The 20,490-nt window shown below is 34.6% G+C and overlaps 1 protein-coding gene, 1 long non-coding RNA gene and 1 pseudogene across 6 annotated transcripts in view; 2 read left to right on the plus strand and 1 right to left on the minus strand.

Annotated features, from left to right (window-relative positions):
• The window catches only part of LOC147837710 (uncharacterized), a 633,655-nt pseudogene that overhangs the window by 127,588 nt on the left and 485,577 nt on the right, over positions 1-20,490 (plus strand). The window lies entirely within an intron of this gene.
• abtb2b (ankyrin repeat and BTB domain containing 2b) overlaps positions 1-20,490 on the plus strand; it is an 89,313-nt gene that overhangs the window by 17,807 nt on the left and 51,016 nt on the right. The window lies entirely within an intron of this gene.
• Positions 685-12,474, minus strand: LOC147837712 (uncharacterized). 2 transcript variants are annotated; one of them, XR_015526550.1, is made up of 3 exons: positions 7,544-12,474; positions 5,561-7,424; positions 685-5,433 (listed from the first exon to the last, which is right to left on the minus strand). It is a non-coding gene; the product is annotated as an uncharacterized LOC147837712 (long non-coding RNA). The 2 variants fall into 2 exon arrangements; XR_015526551.1 differs by having other exon boundaries at positions 4,008-5,423; positions 5,548-7,424.

Consider the following 20,490-nt stretch of genomic DNA (forward strand, 5'->3'; position numbering starts at 1 on the left):
AGTTGTATTTTTATTTCAAATTTCAATTCAAGTATACTTACAGTAAGTAGCATAACTCAATTTTACATAACACAAGCTGTGGGATTTTGGTAAATTCCCACATAATCACTTAAATGTTATTTAGAGATTATATTAAGCTAATAAATGTCTTTATTTTTGGATTATTTACAAACCTACTAAACTCTTTTGTTTAGACCTTTATTTATGAAAGTGAAGAAGGCCATGGCGGTTGTATAATGGATAATAAAAAAAATAGCAATTTATTTTTAAATCACTTGAGGTTAGAATGCTTTGCAGGACAGCTTCAGACGAATGGCTCAAGCAGGTTGAAAATAGTTTGCCAGTACCTGTTGTACTAGCACGTCATAAATAAGCAGCCAGACAAGACCACACAAAGGCTCTTTGGTTCCCTGTCGAAAGCATGAAAGAAATTGACCAGTTCATTCCCAGATAAATATTGAGTCGATAAGAACTTGTTGAATAATGTCAACGAGGGCAAGTGGTCAGATGTGGTTGGATGTCAGTAACTGAATTATGCATGCATTTGTTTGTCCCATTTGACATTTGATGATGCTTTTGTGAAGCTAGAATTCTAGTAGCCCAACAGTTTATGTAGATTTACTCTACCAAAGATGACATCAAGAACTGAGCGGTTTGAGAACATTTGGGATTTGCCCTTCATTGTTAGGTTTCTTAACTGCTGTAGGTCATCAGATGTTTCGTTCAGACCTAGTGGAGTAAAGCGGAGCTGCTAAGCCTCATCTTCTTTCCAAATTTGCATCCTAAAATCTATGGCTGTTTCTCAATATGCAAAATTAAGCAATCTTGTGTTTTCGTGGAACGTCATTATCAACTGCCAAAGTTCACTTCCCAAAACTTAAAACCACAAGAACAGAGGATGCGTAAAAGTTCCAGGATGTGTTCCTAATATCGAGAATGCATCAATGTAGACTCTTTGTGTGGTAAAACTTTATTTTGATGACACTTGAGTATTAGTAGACTGTCTGCTTAATATCTGCTGATACTGCTCCTTCAACAGACATTTAACTGACTATAAGAGACTGTGCAAGTACATGTCAACTAACCCTAACCATAACCCCAACCCTAACCTTAACCTAACAGTCTACTTATAATCTATTCAGAATTAGTTGACATGCAGATGCAATGTAACTTAAATTCAACCATCAAAATAAAGTGTGACCCTCTGTGTTCTTGGAATTGAGAATAAGCCTACATGAAACCAGAATTTGTGATGTTTTCAATGCTTTTTTACTAAGGCACATTGTTATTCTTTAGTTGAATAATAAACTGATAATCCACTGAAAAATAATTATTTTGGTAATCTTTAATCAAGGTTTGACTATTTACCGCCGTGTTTAGAGTGGTGTTATCTCTGTTGATGTCAGTTGGACGGCTTTAACCAAAAGCCTTTCTTATTTTGCAATGAGGGAATGATGCAGAAAGAAAGCTCCGCCCCAATTCAATATTCCATTTCAGCTGGAGATACATCAACATACTGAAAATAAAGTCTCTGCAACTTCCAGTTCACACTGACTTTAAACTTCAATTATGCTTAAATGCTAACAACATGCTACACGATTTGCAGTGATAAGCAATTTGGTTGTTTACACCAGACGAAACACGACAAAAATATAAATACAGCCATTCAGAAGCACAGAATATTGCACTCACTGCACTCCAACAAAACGGTAAGGTTTATAATCTAATTAATACATATTAAACCTCTTTAACATCATTAAATGTACATGTTGAATCACTGATTCGTATTGGCTTGCACTGAGTCACAGTTGTAAAGTTTAATTTCAAACAGTTTATTTTAATTTTAAGATCTGGGCTGGACTATTTGCTACTGCTTTTAGTAGTAACATGGCATTCAAATAAACGTCATTAGCATTTAACACTGAATAAAGTACTTGAGGTTTACCTGAGGTAATTATTGTCAGTTTATTCTGTTGTTCAGTTGCAAGAAATAAAAGCCGTTTCTAAAATATATATTTCAGGTGTTGGTTAGAAAAAAAATCCTTTTAGTATGGAAAATATTCCTTCTATCTCATGCTGTTACTTTTATCACTTTATGCTTTTTATAAATTAACTATAAATTTTAGTCAATCTGGCAATCTGCGCTTGCGTGTGTTTTGAATCAGGAGTGCAATACCTAGTTCAACCGCTAGTTAAATACCTCACCTTTAAACTGAAGAACATTAACAGTGGTTTCTTTTACTTTTAAGGGTCTCTTCTTAGTATTGAAAAAAATCAAACAATATTTGGCTAATTCCATCTTAAGCACCGGTAAACTTTATAAGAGCATCTGGTTTTCACATTTTCATCTGAAATACAATTAAATTTTGGGGTTCTGTAAACTCACTGGGTACATTCTAGTTTTCTAAGATTATCACCCTTCAAAACGAAGACAGACTTGGCTCGCCTTCCATAACCTGAAAAGTGTGTCCAAGCCCTTCTCTCAGTCATCTTTGGAAGCCCTTTTAGACCTCAGCAAGGTTCTTGCCAAACAGAGTTGATGGAGTAACCACAAAGGGCTTATAGCGTTATACTGAAACTCGTGGGAAAATGGAGAAAATCATTTTCAGAGATTTTTGGGAAAGACAAGGGAAGAAAAAGGAACTATTCAACAACGTGACAAGAAAAGATTTACTGCTGATTTTCCAGATGAAGCGCAAGATTCCAAATTTTTTTTATTAATGATGCATATTTTTGGGATTATCTTACATGTGCTATTAAGTGAATGTGGAGCCTTTTTGCTAACAGTGTTCCATAGATGTAAACATTACCTGCTTTATTTGAAGAACTGTGCTGGCTGTGGGAAACTGTGCTGCTGGATCACAAGTCTGGCACACTTGGTTTCCTAAAATAACAGAGAAGTGGTAATTAGCGCTTCCTGCTTTGCAAACTCTTTAAGAGGCATACATAAAGCATGAGGTTAGGGTTATGGGAACAATGGTTTATATAGGCCATATTTAGAACTGGTTTGAATATATAAGGTGATCAGATAAAAATGGCCACTAAAGACTTTTCATTTATGTGCGTAATGTATGTGCATAATTTTTTTTTTTTTTTTGATTGAGGATTGCTAATTTTGTGACTACATGTATTTCTTAATAGGTCAGTGTTTTACACTGTAAAGTTGCAGTTCATTCAAGTTGTCTCAACACAGATCAATTAAGTTAACACAATTAAGTGCATTTAACATGAAACATTATCATGTTTTTCAAAGTTCCAAAGAACTATCATATTAGCATTAGTCAGAAACATACAGGCCCATAAACATGTTGGGCCATATCATACACCCAGCACAATGCAGTGCAAGGTGTGACACAATTGTTGTTTGTTAGTTTCATCTTGGGGCAAGAGTCGTTTTGACGTGTTGCACCACGCTGTTTGAATAGCAAATGCACTTGCACTCATATGTGCTCCCATAGGCGTTCTGGTCTAAAAAAAGGAGGCATGTTAAGGCGCATTGCTAGCGCATTGCTATTTTGAGGAATTAAAATAGACTGTTAAATAGACCAGCTAAGAGGACGTCTAAAGTCCAGCGCAGAGCGTGTTAGTTTTGCGCCTCACTTAAACATTGCTTAGTACACAGGATGTACAGCAATATGCAAATATCTTCTCAAATGAAAAAGATTAAAGGATTAAAATATTACTAAAATTTGTATTTTCTATTCTACATTAATATAAAAACCATACGGTCATGCCTTCTTCATCTCGGGAGGCTTTTTTTGGTTTATTCATGACTTTGAATTTGAATTTGCTTTTGTATAATATTATTATTAACTCAATTTTTTTTACCACACTTCGTTATTATTGTTCATTTATTTGTTTGCTGGAAATTAGAACTGAATTTAAAAATAGTTTTGAGCCAAATCTTTGCGCTTAACAAACAAAATTTGTATAGGCTAATGGATCTCTGTGCGTACAACACATTTCCCTATCCACAAGAGTGAAAGTGAAAGTAAAGAATGAGGAGGCTCTTCTCTCTTTCAAGCGCTGTAAATGGTCTGTTTAACTGTTTTCTATAGTTTTCTTGCTACAAAGTCTGCCATGTAAATAGCAAATCCGATATGGCACGACACATGACTCTTAAAGGGAATGGGAGATGAGACTCTTGAATAGTTTATTCTCAAAACACAACTATAACTCATTAGGAGAATAAGCTCAACCCTGTTAGACCATGCACCACGGGGCAGATTTTTCCATCCAAGCCCGTTGTCTTAATATTACAATGCAGTACAAGAAATAAAATTAATCAGGATAACTTTAAATCCTATTTATCCAAATCCTTACTCCGGCCATAATGTAACAATTGCCATGTTGGTACATTTAAGGTTACAACACCTAGTCACTATGCCTAAATGGATCATTTGCATAATAGCAACTTTGAATGTACCCTTAAGGCACTACTAAGAATCTTTCAGAGGTAAATCATGTATAGACATGCCTTTAAAGCTTGTGACCCAAGGAAAAAAAAACTGTTGTATGGCTGAAATACAACTATTCCTCATTAGAATCTTTAAAATGTCTTAATTCTAAGATTAGCTTTTAGGATTTGTACCATCCTCTAATTCCCCAGCCTCTTGTCATGAAAAGATGCTGGAGCAGACTGATAATTACAGTCACAGAACGCAGTAGACCAATTGGCACACATGGCAAGAAACAAAGGCTAATGTCTCATGAGACTAAAAAACTATTTAGTATGCAGTCCACCTAAAGTTTAGCTTTTCATTCTATGCATATGTCTGCTGTTTATTTAACAACAACAGCTTAGAATTAATGGCAGAAGAGTAGGTTGTGCTATAAGCACATTGTTAGGTCTGAAGACAAATTTGTAGCAGAGAGCTAGCCGTTTGCTCAAAGCTGTAGCAATAATAGTTGGATGCTAACACTGCAGTTGTTTATTAGTACTGTTTTGGTGGCTTGTATCATAGACTGAGATTTTGGGTACTTTGTTGGGTACTAAATGTCGCTAACATACTAATGTCATATTCATTTAATAGCAACCGTCTTGGAATCACTAAACTAAGCTAAAAAAACATTTCTTATCTTACAAATCAAAACAATTTCAGTAAAAAACACTATGTAGTGTACATGTCGCTAACATTCTAATCTCATATTTATTAAATAGTAACCATCTTGGAGTCACTAAACTGAGCGACGAAATCCTACTTAGCCTTTATGTTATCACCACAAATTCAGTAAAAACCACTATGTGATGTTAAGTGTCGCTAACATACTAATCTCATAGTCATTCAATAGCAACCATCTTCAAATCACAAAACTGAACTAACAAAACCTTCTTAGGCTACAAATCAACACACTTTTAGTAAAAACCACTATTTGATGTTAAATGTTGCTAACAAACTAATCTCTTATTCATATTCAACCATCTTGTAGTCACTAAACGAGCGAACAAAACCTACGTAGCATTCATATTATCAGCACAATTTCAGTTAAAAACACTATGTGATGTAAAATGTTGCTAACAAACTAATCTCATATTCAATTTCAAACATCTTGGAGTCACTAAACTGAGCTAACAAAACCTACTTAGCCTTCATATTATCATCACAATTTCACTAAAAACCAAAATGTGATGTTCACAAATTTCATATTTATTCAATTGCAACCATCTTAAAGTCACTAAACTGAGTTAACAAAACCTTCGCCTACAAATCAACACACTTTCAGTAAAAAACAAATATGTGATGTTAAATGTCGCTAACATACAAATCTCATTTTCATTTAATTGCAAACATCTTTGAGTCAATAAACTGAGCTAACAAAACCTACTTAGCCTACATAATGGCACCACAATTATACTAATCTCATATTCATTCAACAGCAACCATCTTCGAGTCACTGAACTAAGCTAACAAAACCAACTTAGCCTACATATTACTGCCACAATTTCAGTTAAAAAAACACTATGTGATGTTAAATGTTGCTAACAAACTAATCTTATATTCAATCCATAGCATCCGTCTTGGAGTCACTAAACTGAGCTAACAAAAGCTTCTTAGCCTACATATTATCACCACAATCTCAGTAAAAACCACCATGTGGTATTAATTGTAGCAAACATACTGATGTCATATTGATATTTATAAAAAGCCTGTTGAATATCTCTTTTTTGAAAATAGTCAACTCATCCATCAGATGTTCTTACATCATTATACCATGTTCAAAAATAAAAATAGTTTGACCTCATCTTTACCCCAAAGAAGTCAGGGAACGCCTACAACATAACGATCTTTGCTTCTAAATGTCTGCAGGAAGCAAACACGGTTTTGTCTTGCCTCATTTTAAGTATTCTGTGGCAAAGGCAGATGGTTGGGTAAAGTAGGAGTGTTCTTCCCTAAATGCTTTTTTTTTTTTGCTTTTTCCATCTGGCTTTTGTGTCTGAATGAGGTTTCTGTGGGTGGTCCCATAGGCCTCTAGGCCATGGCTTTCCAACCCTTTAGCAAAAGGTGAAGAAGCCTTAGCTTGAACGAGTTCATTCTCTTTAAATTACTGCATGATTTGAGAAATAAGCTGATAAACATTGTCAACAATTTACTCAATTTTCGGTTCGGCTATTCCTGGTTCATAATTCTAAAATTCTTGGCTGTATCTAATTTACTCATTTAATTTATTTAGAAGATCTCAGTTTAGAATCTTTCATGACATCCCACAAGTTTTCAGTCGCTTTGCCTCAGCTAATCAGAAGGAAAAGCAGTGCAGGTTCCACTGGGACCACCACAAGCTTCCTTCTGTTCTGTTTTGTGTCCAGGAATGGGGGTGTGGTGACTCTTTGGTATTTGAATGAGCTTGTCTCTGTTTACTCTTGCGTATTTGTTTGTGATGGCCACAACGATGAGAATAGTTGGTGTTTAGGAATGTCACAATAAGAACCACCTGTAGTGACGGCAGCTGGGTCCACATGGTAGAACTGTGGAATTCTCAAACAGGTGCATCTAAGAGAAGCCTGACAGACATTTTTGGCATGCAAGATAGATGTGTTTATATCGCCTGTCTAGTGCAAGTTAGTCCACTTAACAACATCATGCTCTCCTCAGCCAGGCATTGATTAGTGTAGAACCAGAACAATCCTAATAATGGAAGACACAAGGCCCAAAACACACAATAATCGTTTTTTGTCTCAGTATCGATTGGTCACAACCTAATTCTTTGGCAGGTGGCTATAGTGAAATTGTGAATTAACGTCTCCAAGGTTATAGAGTCTATGACGGGCTGCTTTAATTAATGTGTTAAGATGTTTCTCTATACTGTTCTTGCATCACCCTGAGCTTATTTCTAAGTTAGAGATGTGTAATAGCCAATGAGAATTTTCGTGAGAATTAAGGCTACATCTGCACTAGTGTGTTTTAGTTTTAACATTTAGTTTTAGTCTTTACAGTGCATTTCTGAAGATCTTATTGTGATTTTATTTATTGATTTCTCTAATGATAGCTTGCTTTTAAAGCACATAAACAGAGTTTAGCTGCACAGTTAAGATGTTCATATAAACTGGTTAACTGAATTTTAACTGGTTATAATACCCGTATCAGATTTAGAGTAACGCTTTTTCCAAACAGTTTTTTAAAAAGTTAATGCTTTTAGAAATGATATTGCAAAAAAAAAATTTGCTGCAGATATGACTCAAAATTGCTTCAAGAGCATAAGTTGCATTTGACATTCATGGCTTTGTTTTTGTTCCGTACAAACATTTTTCAAACAGTTTCCAAATGATGTCTGCTAAATTGTTGCTAACAATTTATATGTGTTGAGTTTGAACAAACACATTTCTTTCCTTTTACCTCAACTGTGATGTCAAGCCTTTGTGAGCATTGGAGCCTTCATTTTTAAAAGTATGCATTTGGGTCTGTCAATCTGTATCAGGGGTCTCAAACTGCTGGCCCGTGGGCCATTTACGGTCCGCCTTCCTCCTCCCTTAAGCCCGCAACTGACATCAAAAATATAATGAGACTCGGCCTGCCAAAACATAAAAGTTTTTGAACCACTATCGTTGTTGTGCAGTTTTCTAGCTACTTGTGGTTTTAACCCGGCACCTTTTCGACATTCAAAGTACTGCATTCATATAGTTTTCTTTCATTTTCTCTCAGTGTACGGTTGAGTAACACACATTTGTTTTAAATATTTGGCTGGCTTAAACGTTAAAATATTTGTCCATACATGCTCTTTTTTTACTAAAGCTCTATTTTTGTTAATATTCAGGTGTCATTTGATTATTATCAGTTTTATACTACCTGGATTTTGTTGTACAAACACTTCTTCATGACTTCCACGTCTCATTTAATAGATTTTTCTCATATGCTTAGTAAGATGTACGTTAGTTAAATTGTAATTACTGCTGGTTGAATCGAACTTGTTAAAGTAAATGTCAATATACTTTTCCCCTTTTTGTTATAGTTTTACAAAAAGAAGATATTGAGAAGAACAATTGCAAGTAAAGTCACTTAAGTTACCCAAACTGCATTCTTCTATTGGGACAGTACAATTGGTTGGGACATAATAATAAATGCTATGTCTATTATTTGTAGTATTTTCATAACAATTTAAACTACCCCTTCAGTTTGCACAACAAGAAACAAAAAGCTAGAGTTTCGACTGCATATACTCTGTGGAGGAATAACTGAATGTGTGTCTAACACTTGGTCATACACACAACAACCACAGATATATTTCAACAGCTGATGTGTGACACGATAAACATGCTGATTTACATTATCCCTGATGACAGGTAATGCTTGAAATGTAAACGTCATGTCTGTTGTCCTAAGATGCATCAATTAAGTCAGTTTTCCACTTTTTTCTTGTACTTGAATGTTACAACGGCCCTCCTGTGAATTGTCAGTCACTGAAATGGCCCTTCGCTAATTTCAGTTTGAGACCCCTGGTCTAAACTGAAAAGCAAGCCAGAAGTTTTCCAAATAAAAAGAATCTCAGTTTTTGAGGGTGTAAAAACCGTACAGTACATTTTCAATCAAAAAAGTGGCCTAGGAATTAGTAAAGGAAGGGGGTAGTACATGAGGAAGCAGAAACCCCCGCTAGGAAACAGAGATGGGGGCAGGGTTAAGCCAGTGATTGCTAGTCAGATAGGTTGAAGAACATGTTGAATTCATTAGCCCTGTCCTGGTTCTTCTGCACCAGCAGGTTACCAGCCAGTCTGAAAAACTGACATGTTCATGGACATCAATCAAAAATCAAATCATTAGCCTCAGTCTGAATAAGACAATAATATGATTAAGTTGTTTACAGTTGCTTTTTGAATGTTCCTTTCATTTTTTATTTTACATGTATAGTGCATAGTTTGATTAAAGTCATTACGTCACCATTACGTTTCACGCAACAACAGTTTGTGCTTGTCATGGCACCATATGTGATTTGTTTTTAATTTTGTGACAAGTTTAACTGCAGTTAATTTCTCACCGCATGCATGCAAACAGACGACGGCGGATCATTTCATGACAAACCCCCTATGACAAACTCACTTCAAAGTCAAGGAACTTCATAATATACATTTCTTCCATAGTCAACGTTTGCATCTCGCACCAAAAATGTGCTCTTTTGCTTGAAGCCAATCTCATATGTTTGTTGTTAAACACCAGACAACTGCCGTGTGTGTGTGTCCTGTCGCAAAATGTAGTGAAAAGTACTATTCAATTTAATTTATTTTTATTTATATAGTGCTGTTAGAATGTAGATTGTGTCAATGAGGCGTAACATACAAGTTCTAGTAAATTAAAACTGTGTCAGTCCAGTTTGACTTGACGTGCAGTGTAGTTCAGTTCAGTGTAGTTTTTCACTGCTGAAAGTTGAAACACTGAAAAGCAAATCTATCAATGTGCAGCTCCACAAAAATCCCAAACCAAGCAAGCCAGTGCCGAGAGTGAGGAACAAACTTCACCAACTGACGAAAGTGCAGGAAAAAAACGTAAAAGAGAAACCAGACTCAGATGGGCATGACCATCTATCCTCTCTACAACTACAAAACTCCAAAACAGTAATAGTTTGATAAAGGTGTTTACATGACTTTAATGCACTCCAATAACGCGACTAAAATGGGCAAACTGCACATTTCTTAATTTGATTTATGTTTAGTTTGATTATAATCAGTGTTGTGCTAGTTACTGAAAAATAGTAACTAGTTACAGTTTCTAGTTACTTTATTCAAGAAGTAACTTAATTACTTTATTGATTACTTACACCAAATAGTAATGCATTACTGTTAAAAGTCATTTGAGTTACTTTTCCAAAGAACATTTATAATCCTCTCATTAATTAAAGTGCTGCATGAAGAATACACCGTTGATCAGCATCAAAGTTTAAATTAATTTACATTCTCACAACTAATACACAAGACAAACTTAAATAAACAGTAATTTTTAAACACTAATTTAAGTCAGAGGCACAACAATGAAAACATCTCAAGGTGATAAATCAGCTGAATAATATATGCAGAAACAAAAATGCAAATCTAAAGTTCAACAAAATTCCTTCAGTGTCACAAAAGTTTGTATATAACCCTTAAACATGTTCTTTCACAGCTTGAGTACGAAAATAGCAACAACATACAACAAACAAAAAACCTTTATAAAATAAATAAATGAAATTAATCTGAATTATCATGCAGAATCAATTTGGTCAAACTCAGTATTTAAAGTCTTCTTTAGTTTGTATTATTCTCTTTTATTTGTATTTTTTTTATTCCAATTTAGTTATTGCAGAAAATCTTTTATTTTTTTAAAAAATGCAGGGTTTGAGAAAAAATAAAATTTGAAATGAAACACTTTTGTTTAACTTAAATTTGTCTCAAATAATTAAGTTTGAAAAATTGAGATTAGTATCGTGAATGTATCAATTCGTGAGTCAGGAGAATCGTTACATCCCTACTAGTAACATTTTATAGCCCAACACTGATTTTGACTTTAGTCAGATTAAGGTAATCAAAAATCGCTATTAATCAGAGTATTGTCTTAATTGTGTTGGTTCTGTTCATCTGTTCGTGTTCACCCACAGTTGGGTGTATTTTGAAAGCTGCATTGACATTGCTGTGCACCAAATGGAGCGGACTGTGGAAAATTGTATCTTCATTAATATCATTAAAATAAATTCCCTCAATTTTTATCATATGCTCTTTCTCTTTAGCTCCATCTGGACTTGCTTGGTTGCTTCCATTCTGAAGAATGTATTTTTCCTGTTTAGCAGGTCCTTCTAGTTCTTTGTGATCCACGTCTTCTTGGGAAAACATAGTATTGTAAAATAGTCCCTCGAGTTTATCATTACATGATTTGACATGTCCTTGTACGTCTCCTTTATTCCCAAGAATTCAACCCATGTCTAGTTTCTCAAAGTAGTCTCAAAAGGGGTTCCAGACAGGGACTGAATGGCTGATTTTTGTTAGGACAATCTGCCAAGATATTGTTTAGTCTATCCATGAATGGCAACAAGTTTAATGCTTTTCGACACTGGCATACAACAGGTCTGGATCTTGTTTTCTCTGGACATGCAAGCCACAAACTAAAAGAAAGTTGTGAGGGTGGAGAACGGGGAACAGTTAAAACCCCCAGAGATGGCAATGAGTGTGTTTGAATGATTTGTGGTAAGTTCACAAACCACACCATTGCCTCGGATGTAAGTCCACTCCCTATTTTTGATCGTTCTCTCTTGAGCTTCTGTCTGCTGACACAAATTGATGTCCTTGCAGCATAAGCACAAAGCCATGAAACTCAGCTCTTTGCCAGGTTTCTGTTAAGCACTGGATTTTAATTCTTGATCGTTTCAAATCATCTGTGAGGCGTTATTGTGTTCAGGTATAGTCTGTGTTTTGTCTGGGTGTTCTGGTCATTGGTTTAAGTGTGTTGGCTGGAACTTCAACATGGTGCATGCATGAAGAGAGAATGCAAGCTGAGTAGTTGTTGTTTTGTGAGCTTGAATATAATTGCTGTTATGTTAGTCTTGCAGTTTCTTATTCACCATATTCTCCACCGACGAGCGGGCGCTGCCATTTGAATCTTTTTGGCTTGAGACTTCCGGTCTCATTCACTTCCATTCATTTTTTGACGTTAAAAACTGCTCATTACGCTGCTTGATGTTGCAATTTGATATTTTCTTATTATATTATTCTACTTGGTCTGTATAGTCATGCAAACATTTGTTTGTAGAGCAAGTAGTTTGACCGTTTTCTGCTGTTTATTATTCCTAGTCATTTCTCCCATAGGCGACTGAATCGGAAGTTCTAAGACAATCGTGAAAACAGGCGCACTCCCGCATTTTAGAATAAAGTCAATAAAAACATTGTAAAGCTGAACAATCTTAAAAGGGTTTTAGGGTGCACTCACACTATCCAAACCGTGCGTAGGCGTGTTTCCTGGTTCGTTTGACAAGTGTGAGTACTCCAAATCGGGCCCAGGTGTGGTTCAGTTGGCCGGTTCAAGCCTGTTAGAAGAGGTGAGCAAGCCAGTGGTGTGGAACAATCCAATTGACTGAAGTGAAAGAAAAAATACCTTGATAGAAACCAGGCGCTGCTGGACATGACCATTTTTTTCTTTGCCCATACATCTTGTGCAGAGCTGCAGTATAGGGGACGGAGGCTTGAGAACGATAGACGTTATAACCATGAACCAACGAGAGGAACATCTGGAATTCTTTTGCTGACCACGATGCTGCCATTTCTGGTGTCTTTTCCTTGCAGTGGCTTAAAAATGGTTTAGTATTGTGATCCAAAAATGCAGATGTACCTGCTGATAACTATTTAAATATCAGAGGGTTTTTTTGTGTCACATTTCCAATGGTGCTGGTAGTGAGATGCTGGTAGTGAATCATCAGCAGTTTATGTACGACACATTTTGGTCATAGTATTACTAGCTTAGATCCTTAGGCCCGCTTGCAGTTTTTGTTTTTTGCAAATCCACACTGCTGTGTAGACTTTTTGATCTCTAAGTTCTTTTGTGCATCCTCTTCTCGCATACATCCACCAGAGGATGCAATATAAACTTCAGCCGACCAGGCCAGGTTGCTGTTCACTGACTGACTGCTTAAACCCAACCAATAGTGTTTTCAAAAGCAATCTAGAAAAAGAAAAGCAATTACGACTGCATGATTTTACTGTGTTTTCAGACTGTTGTTAATGGGTAATTCTTTAACTACGGGCATTTTTATGTCCTTTGATTATATATCCAAGTATATATATAATTTTGTTCAAATTTCTCTTTCTTTATCAAACTAATAAAACCTACTTTAAAACATGTATTACCTTTCTATTATATATATATATATATATATATATATATATATATATATATATATATATATATATATATATATTTATATATATATATATATATGTATATATATATATATATATATATATATATATATATATATATATATATATATATATATATATATGTGTGTGTGTGTGTGTGTGTGTGTGTTTATGTTATTCAACCTCCTTTTAGGTGTCAAAATCACTGTTTTCACCTTGTCGCACATCCAGAGTTTTAAACTTCAACAATGAAAATACCATTTTAAAGTATTATTTATCTGGTAACTATTAATGTATCTTAATAAAACACGAACACAAACATGAAATTATATTTTTTTTATAGTTATTATCAATATTATTTATTTTTTATACAAAATATAGCTGTTGCACAGTATCAGTGGCGTTTCCACCACAACACTGTAATGTCACTTTAAGAAGTTTGTGTGAAAGATTATTTAGGTTTCTATGAAAGTAAATAGTGCCATCAGAGAACATGTTTAACATGAAGGGAATAAAATTTTTTTATCAACAACATTTGAAGAAAAATCAAGGGAAATTAAGCTTGATAAGAAAATACAAATGTCAAATGACAAAGAAAATTCTATGTCATTTTCAAACATGTTGTACCTTTTTTGATGTTTTTAAAAAACAAACAAAATGAAGATAAATAAGCGTGTTTTGTGGGTTCTGCCACCCAGGTCTTGTAAATCCTTGTTTTGGTGGCAGAGTCCGGACACTAGCTCTGTCGTGTTTTTGTTTCTGTCATTGTGTGTGTCTCTGTATGAGTGCCATTTGTGAATGCGCTTGGATCGTGGAGGTTCCCGCTTGATGTGAGCGAGTGAGGTCTGTGTGTGTTTGCAATTGTGCGCTCCCGTCCTGGTGTTCACGTTCGTCTGTCTGTCTGCAGCGTGGCGTTTCATTCCCAGCGTCTCAGTCTAGTTGGTTTCGGTTTCGGTCGGCGCTGGGATGAAACATGCAAGCTGCATGTGTGAGTGCACAGTAAATGTTTTTATTCATCGTGTACTCGTGTCTCACGTTCAGTCTTCTGTTGGTGTTGTGTTTAGCATGTAAACATGCACCGCGTTCTTGTGTTGTCATGAACTCGTGGTTAATGAGTTCTTGTCCTGTTTTATGTGAGCACATGACTTGTGTTGTCTCGGTGTCATGTGCTATTGTCTGTTGTCTAGTCCCACCCTCCTTGTTATCCCATTATTAGTTAATTATGTTCATCTGTTTGTGTGTTAATTTACATCTGCTTATATTCTCCTCATGTCCGCTGTCCTGTCCCTGTGTTCCTGATCCAGTCTTATCTTGCCAGCCCAGCCAAGTTTGTTTGTGTTATAGTAATGTTTTTCCCCTCGGTGTAGTTTGTTTTGCCTTTTTGTTTTATTTGTATTTTATTATTAATAAAACCCATATTATTTTCTGCAATTGAGTTATTTTCCTACTTTCACTCCTTTTCCCCAAACCCCGACCGTGACAGTTTTGTATACATGAAAGGCTAGTATCAATTAAGCTAATTGGTTGAAGCTTTTTTTCCATTTTTCCACAATAAACTGATGAAATGTCATTTCCACCACTGTCATTTCCATCACCACACACATTTTTAAAAAATATTTAAAAAGTTCTCATCACACATTAAAAGTATATGTACAATTTCATGCTCTATTTAATATACAAATTCAGTTAATTGATTTTCTAATAAACTCTTAACCAAATATATATTACATTTTTGAGTGTGACAGGTGTACAATTCAGCATACAATTAATTTATTTCATTGACAAATGTAAAATTATTGTATATATTGTGGAAATATTGGTTAAACTACATACAAAAGTGATCTTTGTTAAATATGAACAATTTCTCATCTTATGTAAGTTTGTCCTATTACAGATCCTAAAACTAGACAAATTGTTTAAACTTATGAGGCTATGTTACATTAGTTTTGAACAAGTTTTTTTACTCAGCTTCACAGGGCTAAAAGTGCCTGCAGTTGAAGAATTGCCCTTATATATTTATTTGTTTTTGCTTTTGTTTTACCTGGTTTCTGGATCCGTTCATTGTCGGACCACAAAGAGGCTTTGTTTCCCTGCCTGCAACGGGGGCTGATTTTTTCGTACTGATGGCCGCAGTAGAGTAAGACAGAATGTTTGACTCATTTAGGTGTGAAGGTTAGAGGTCAGAGACTTAGGGTGTTGGGATGATTTTTCACATCTGTGAGTTTCTGTCCCCTCAGGCCCCGAGTATCAAGATACACCCTTTCTGTCATGAGAGTGTGGGATTCCGGGGGTTAAGAGCTTGACATTTTTATGTAAAGCCCCTTTATAACTTGTAAGAAAAGTATATTCTTGTCATTTTTGATTGTACAATTTAGTTGATTAACAAATCATTAACTGAGACTTTTAGCTCAATTAACTTCTAGGTAGCTGCTTATTAATAGGAAGGTAGTAATTGGGTTGAGGTGCCAGGTGTAGGATTAAGGGTGTATAGTAAGATCCTACTTAATATACTGTTTATGCCAATAAACACTTAATGTCGAAACAATAGGCAGGTAATAAGCCAGTAGTAAATGGTGTGAATTGTTACTTAAACTAAAGTTTTTGTCTCTCCAGATTTAATTACTAATTATTAATTCCAAAGTCAATATTGAAATTTCTTTGCTGCAAATGTAGACTTAAATCAGTGTGGTGTTCATATCAGCATGAATGTTATGTTTGTAATTACAGGCAGCGCATTAAAAGAAGTGTAATTGTTCTGATATCGCTGACAATGCGCCAGGAAAGTGAGGTTTGGGTGTTTTCCTGACATGAGCCAGGTTTCCACTATAAAATGCTGAAGGATCATTATAAGATCTGCCTCTAAAGTTTTAACAAAGCCCGACTACAATGGTTAGTAAGTGATTTTGCGAGATCTTTATTCCATTCATGTAACTGTATGTTTTTATATCTAGGAAATCGGAATTATACCTAGGATCATGCAGTTTCTTATGTCGAATGCTTTTATACAGTTGAAGTCAAAATTATTAATTATTTGTTTCAAATATTTCCCATATTATGTTTAACAGAGCAAATATTTTTTTTACAGTATTTCCTATGATATTTTTTTTTTCTGGAGAAAGTCTTATTTGTTTTATTTTGGCTAGAATGAAGGCAGTTTTATTTTTTTAAACCATTTTCAAGAGTTCACACTTAGATATTGCTTGACAACTGTTAGCAGGTTTGGCATGCTGTCCCGGGAGAGAACCCTGAGCTCGGAGATAGTTGAGCCCAGAGCTCCTGCCAGGTCCATAGAGCATGAGAGGGGAGTACGAGATCAGGTGGTTCTTGAGAGCTCCCCTTTTATAAAGGAGGAAAGGAGGAGAAAGGGGTGGATAGGGGGTTTCTTCGGAAAACGAAGATAAGGGAGTAAATCTAGCTAGGCTACTTATAGTGAGTTAGGATAGATCTGATTGGCTAACTAATGAATGTAGATGGGTGGCCAGCTGCAGTCAATCATATCATGTGCTCCTCTCGAAATTAGTTTAAAAACTTCACTTAAGGTCAGAATTAAAAGCCCCCTTAAGAATTTTTTTTTGATTGTCTACAGAACAAACTATTTTTATACAATGACTTTTTTAATTACCCTAACTTAACCTAGTTTACCTAGTAAGCTAATGACTTTTGACTCACCATAATAAAAGTATTACAAACTAACAAAACAGACTCCTTTATTTGCCTGTAGTATATACATTCCTGAAAGATAAAATAAACAGTACTATTTATTTTCATAAAAGACACTAAAAGCTGAAAAAAATTCACATTTCTACTAAAACAGACGCCTATTCACAGATGTTCTTGTTTAATGAAGTAGTGGGCATTGAAACCTGACATATGAAGAAAGATGCATAGAGTGAGCTTATGTGAGGGAAAGAAGGGAAAATCAAATCAGGATTTGACTCTACTAAATTTCCATTTGTTCGTTCTGAAGTTCCAACTCAGATTTGCCATTGCTCCACTGCTCAGAGGCTGAACAGCAGGCCGATTGTGTTGGGCCTCTCTTAATAGAGAAGCTGTGCTCCAGAGGTGACTGCAGCTGTAGTGCTGCTTTACATCTGATGATGTTTTTTTTTGTTTTTTTTTTGTTAACATTGATTTAATTAAAAAGTGGACAGCATTACAGAAATACAACATAAAACAATAATTTTTTTTTAAAACTAAAATATACAGTTGAGGTCAGAATTATTAGCCCTCTTTGATTGTTTATCTTTTTTAAATATTTGCTAAATTATGTTTAATGACATTTTCACAGTATGTCTGATAATATTTTTTCTTCTGGAGAAAATCTTATTTGTTTTATTTTGGCTAGAATAAAAGCAGTTTTAAATTTTTAAAAACCATATTAATGACAAAATTATTAGCCCCTTTAAGCTATTTTTTTTCGATAGTCTACAGAACAAACTATACATATACTATAACTTGCCTAATTACTCTAACCTATAGCCTTTAGATGTCACTTATTACTTAATCAGTTATTAGAAATGAGTTACTAAAACTGTTATGTTTAGAAATTTGTTGAAAACATCTTTTCTCTGTAAACAGAAACTGGGGAAAAAAATTAAACAGGGGGCTAATAATTCAGGGGTTGGGGGGGTGGTTGTTAATAATTTGAACAGCAAAGCAATTTAAAGTGATTTTGTGTCAACATAAAAAGAAACGTCTGGCGCGCACAGTTGGCTTTCATCATTAAAGTAAGATCTACAAGAAGAGTAAAGCCATGTAGTAATAAACTTGATTTTGGTCAGAATTCTAAAGCAAAGTCAGAGGATCATGGGTTGATATTTCCTAATCTTAACAAAACCAACAAAGCCTCCTGGGAACTCCTGCATATGATGTCCTCCAACATTTTGGATAACCATTTAACATGCTTATCCCCTTTAGGCTTATTTTTAAATAATAATATTGATTCATATAAGATGGATGATTATTAGGGCCATTCGGTGGCTCAGTGGTTAGCACTGTCGACTCATAGCAAGACGGTCGCTGGTTCGATTCACTGCGGGGCCAGGGACTGGGCATTTCTGTGTGGAGTTTGCATGTTTTAAGTAAAGTTGGTGGTTCATTCCACTGTGGCGACCCCTGATAAATAAAGAAACTAAGCCAAATGAAAAAGGGTTATTCATTCATTCATTTTCTTGACAGCTTAGTCCCTTTATAAATCCAGGGTCGCCACAGCGGAATGAACCACAAACTTATCCAGCAAGTTTTTATGCAGCGGATGTGTAATGCACCTTCCAGCTGCAAGCCATCTCTGGGAAACATCCACACACACTCTTACACTACGGACAATTTAGCTTACCCAATTTTCCTGTACCACATGTCTTTGGACTGTGGGGGAAACTGGAGCACCCAGTGGAAACCCACGCGAAGGCAGGGAGAACATGCAAACTCCACACAGAAACGCCAACTGAGCCGAGGTTCGAACCAGCCACCCAGCGACCTTCTTGCTGTAAGGCGACAGCACTACCTAATGCACCACTGCCTCGCCCCTAAAATAATAATTATTATTATTATATTATTATTATTAATAACAATAATAAAAATAAATAAGAACAACAACAATATTATTATTAATAATAATAATAATAGTAAATAATATCCAAATAAATTGAAAAAAATCATATAAATATAATATAAAAAATATAATAACAATAGCAACAATAATAATAATAATAATAAAAATAATTATTATAGCAATGATAATAATAATAATAATAATAATAATAATAATAATAATAATAATAATTATTATTATTATTATTATTATTATTATAGCAATAATAATAATAATAATAATAATAATAATAATAATAATAATAATAATAATAATAATAATAATAACAATATTATATATACAAATAAAAATAAATAAATATTAAAATTAATATAAACTGAATAATAAATATAAATATAAGAAATATTTTTAATAATAAAAATAATAACAACAAATAACAATGCCACTACATTGTACTTTTGTATGAAAAGCACATCTGCCTGACTAACTTAAATCTAAAAAAAGAAAGTGTCGCACGACTGCTTAAAATATTCCAAACACTTCTAAAAGCTCTGCTGAGGTGTGATAGGATGCATTGCAGTCAGTCTTTCTCACTGTGATTAATTAGCTTGGCAAGCACGTGTGAAGTGATCAGTGACTGCTGATACAGACATAATCTAGGACGCTTAGATGCAGATAAGACATTATAATAACATGCTTTAGGTATTTTTGACTATTAAATAAATTACTGTCCTAGTCACACACCCTCTTAACCACTATTTAAGAATGCAGTTGCTATAACTAGACTGTTTGTTAGAAATGTAAAGATTGTCATACATCAGTGTTTATCACTATGACTATTATTTTTTTCTTTATAACATTTAGTTGTGCAAAATATTTTTGCAGAATCAAACAGATATTTGAACATTGCAGCATAGTTTGCATAGATGTTTGTGTAATTTTATTGACTTTTTTAAATTTGTTATTGGTGACACTTACTGGATAATATAATATAATATAATATAATATAATATAATATAATATAATATAATATAATATAATATAATATAATATAATATAATATAATATAATTATTTTTATAATAATTTTTTTTTTGTAAAGGAGAAAAGGAGGAGAAAGGGGGTGGATGGGGGGTTTCTTCAGAAAACGAAGTTAAGGGAGTAATATTTAGCTAGGCTACTTATAGTGAGTTAGGATAGATCTGATTGGCTAACTAATGAGTGAGTAGATAGGTGGCCAGCTGCAGTCAATTATATCATGTCCTCCTCTCGAAATTAGTTTAAAAACTTCACAGAGAGTGATGTTTTTTCAACATTGCTAATCATAATAGTTTTTATAATAACTGATTTATTTTATCTGTGCCATGATGACAGCACATAATATTTTAGTAGATTTATTTATTTTATATATATTTTTTTTTTTCTAAGAACCATTAAAGGGCCCTGAAACCCCCTTGTTTTAGCAGGGTTTTTTCACACCTCCACTTTGGAAAAAGTCAGGAAAGTGGGCGTGTCCAGCTCTGTTTAGGGGGAGTGTCGGAGGAGGGGAGGAGGGAAGGTCTGTAAAAATTTGCATCAAAATTAGAGTGTTGGTTTGAGCGTGCGCTGATTTTCACAGAGTGGACAGAGGACAAAGG

Source organism: Danio rerio, chromosome 25, assembly GCF_052040795.2.
Source record: "Danio rerio strain M-AB ecotype USA chromosome 25, GRCz13ab, whole genome shotgun sequence".
Taxonomy (NCBI): Eukaryota; Metazoa; Chordata; class Actinopteri; order Cypriniformes; family Danionidae; genus Danio; species Danio rerio.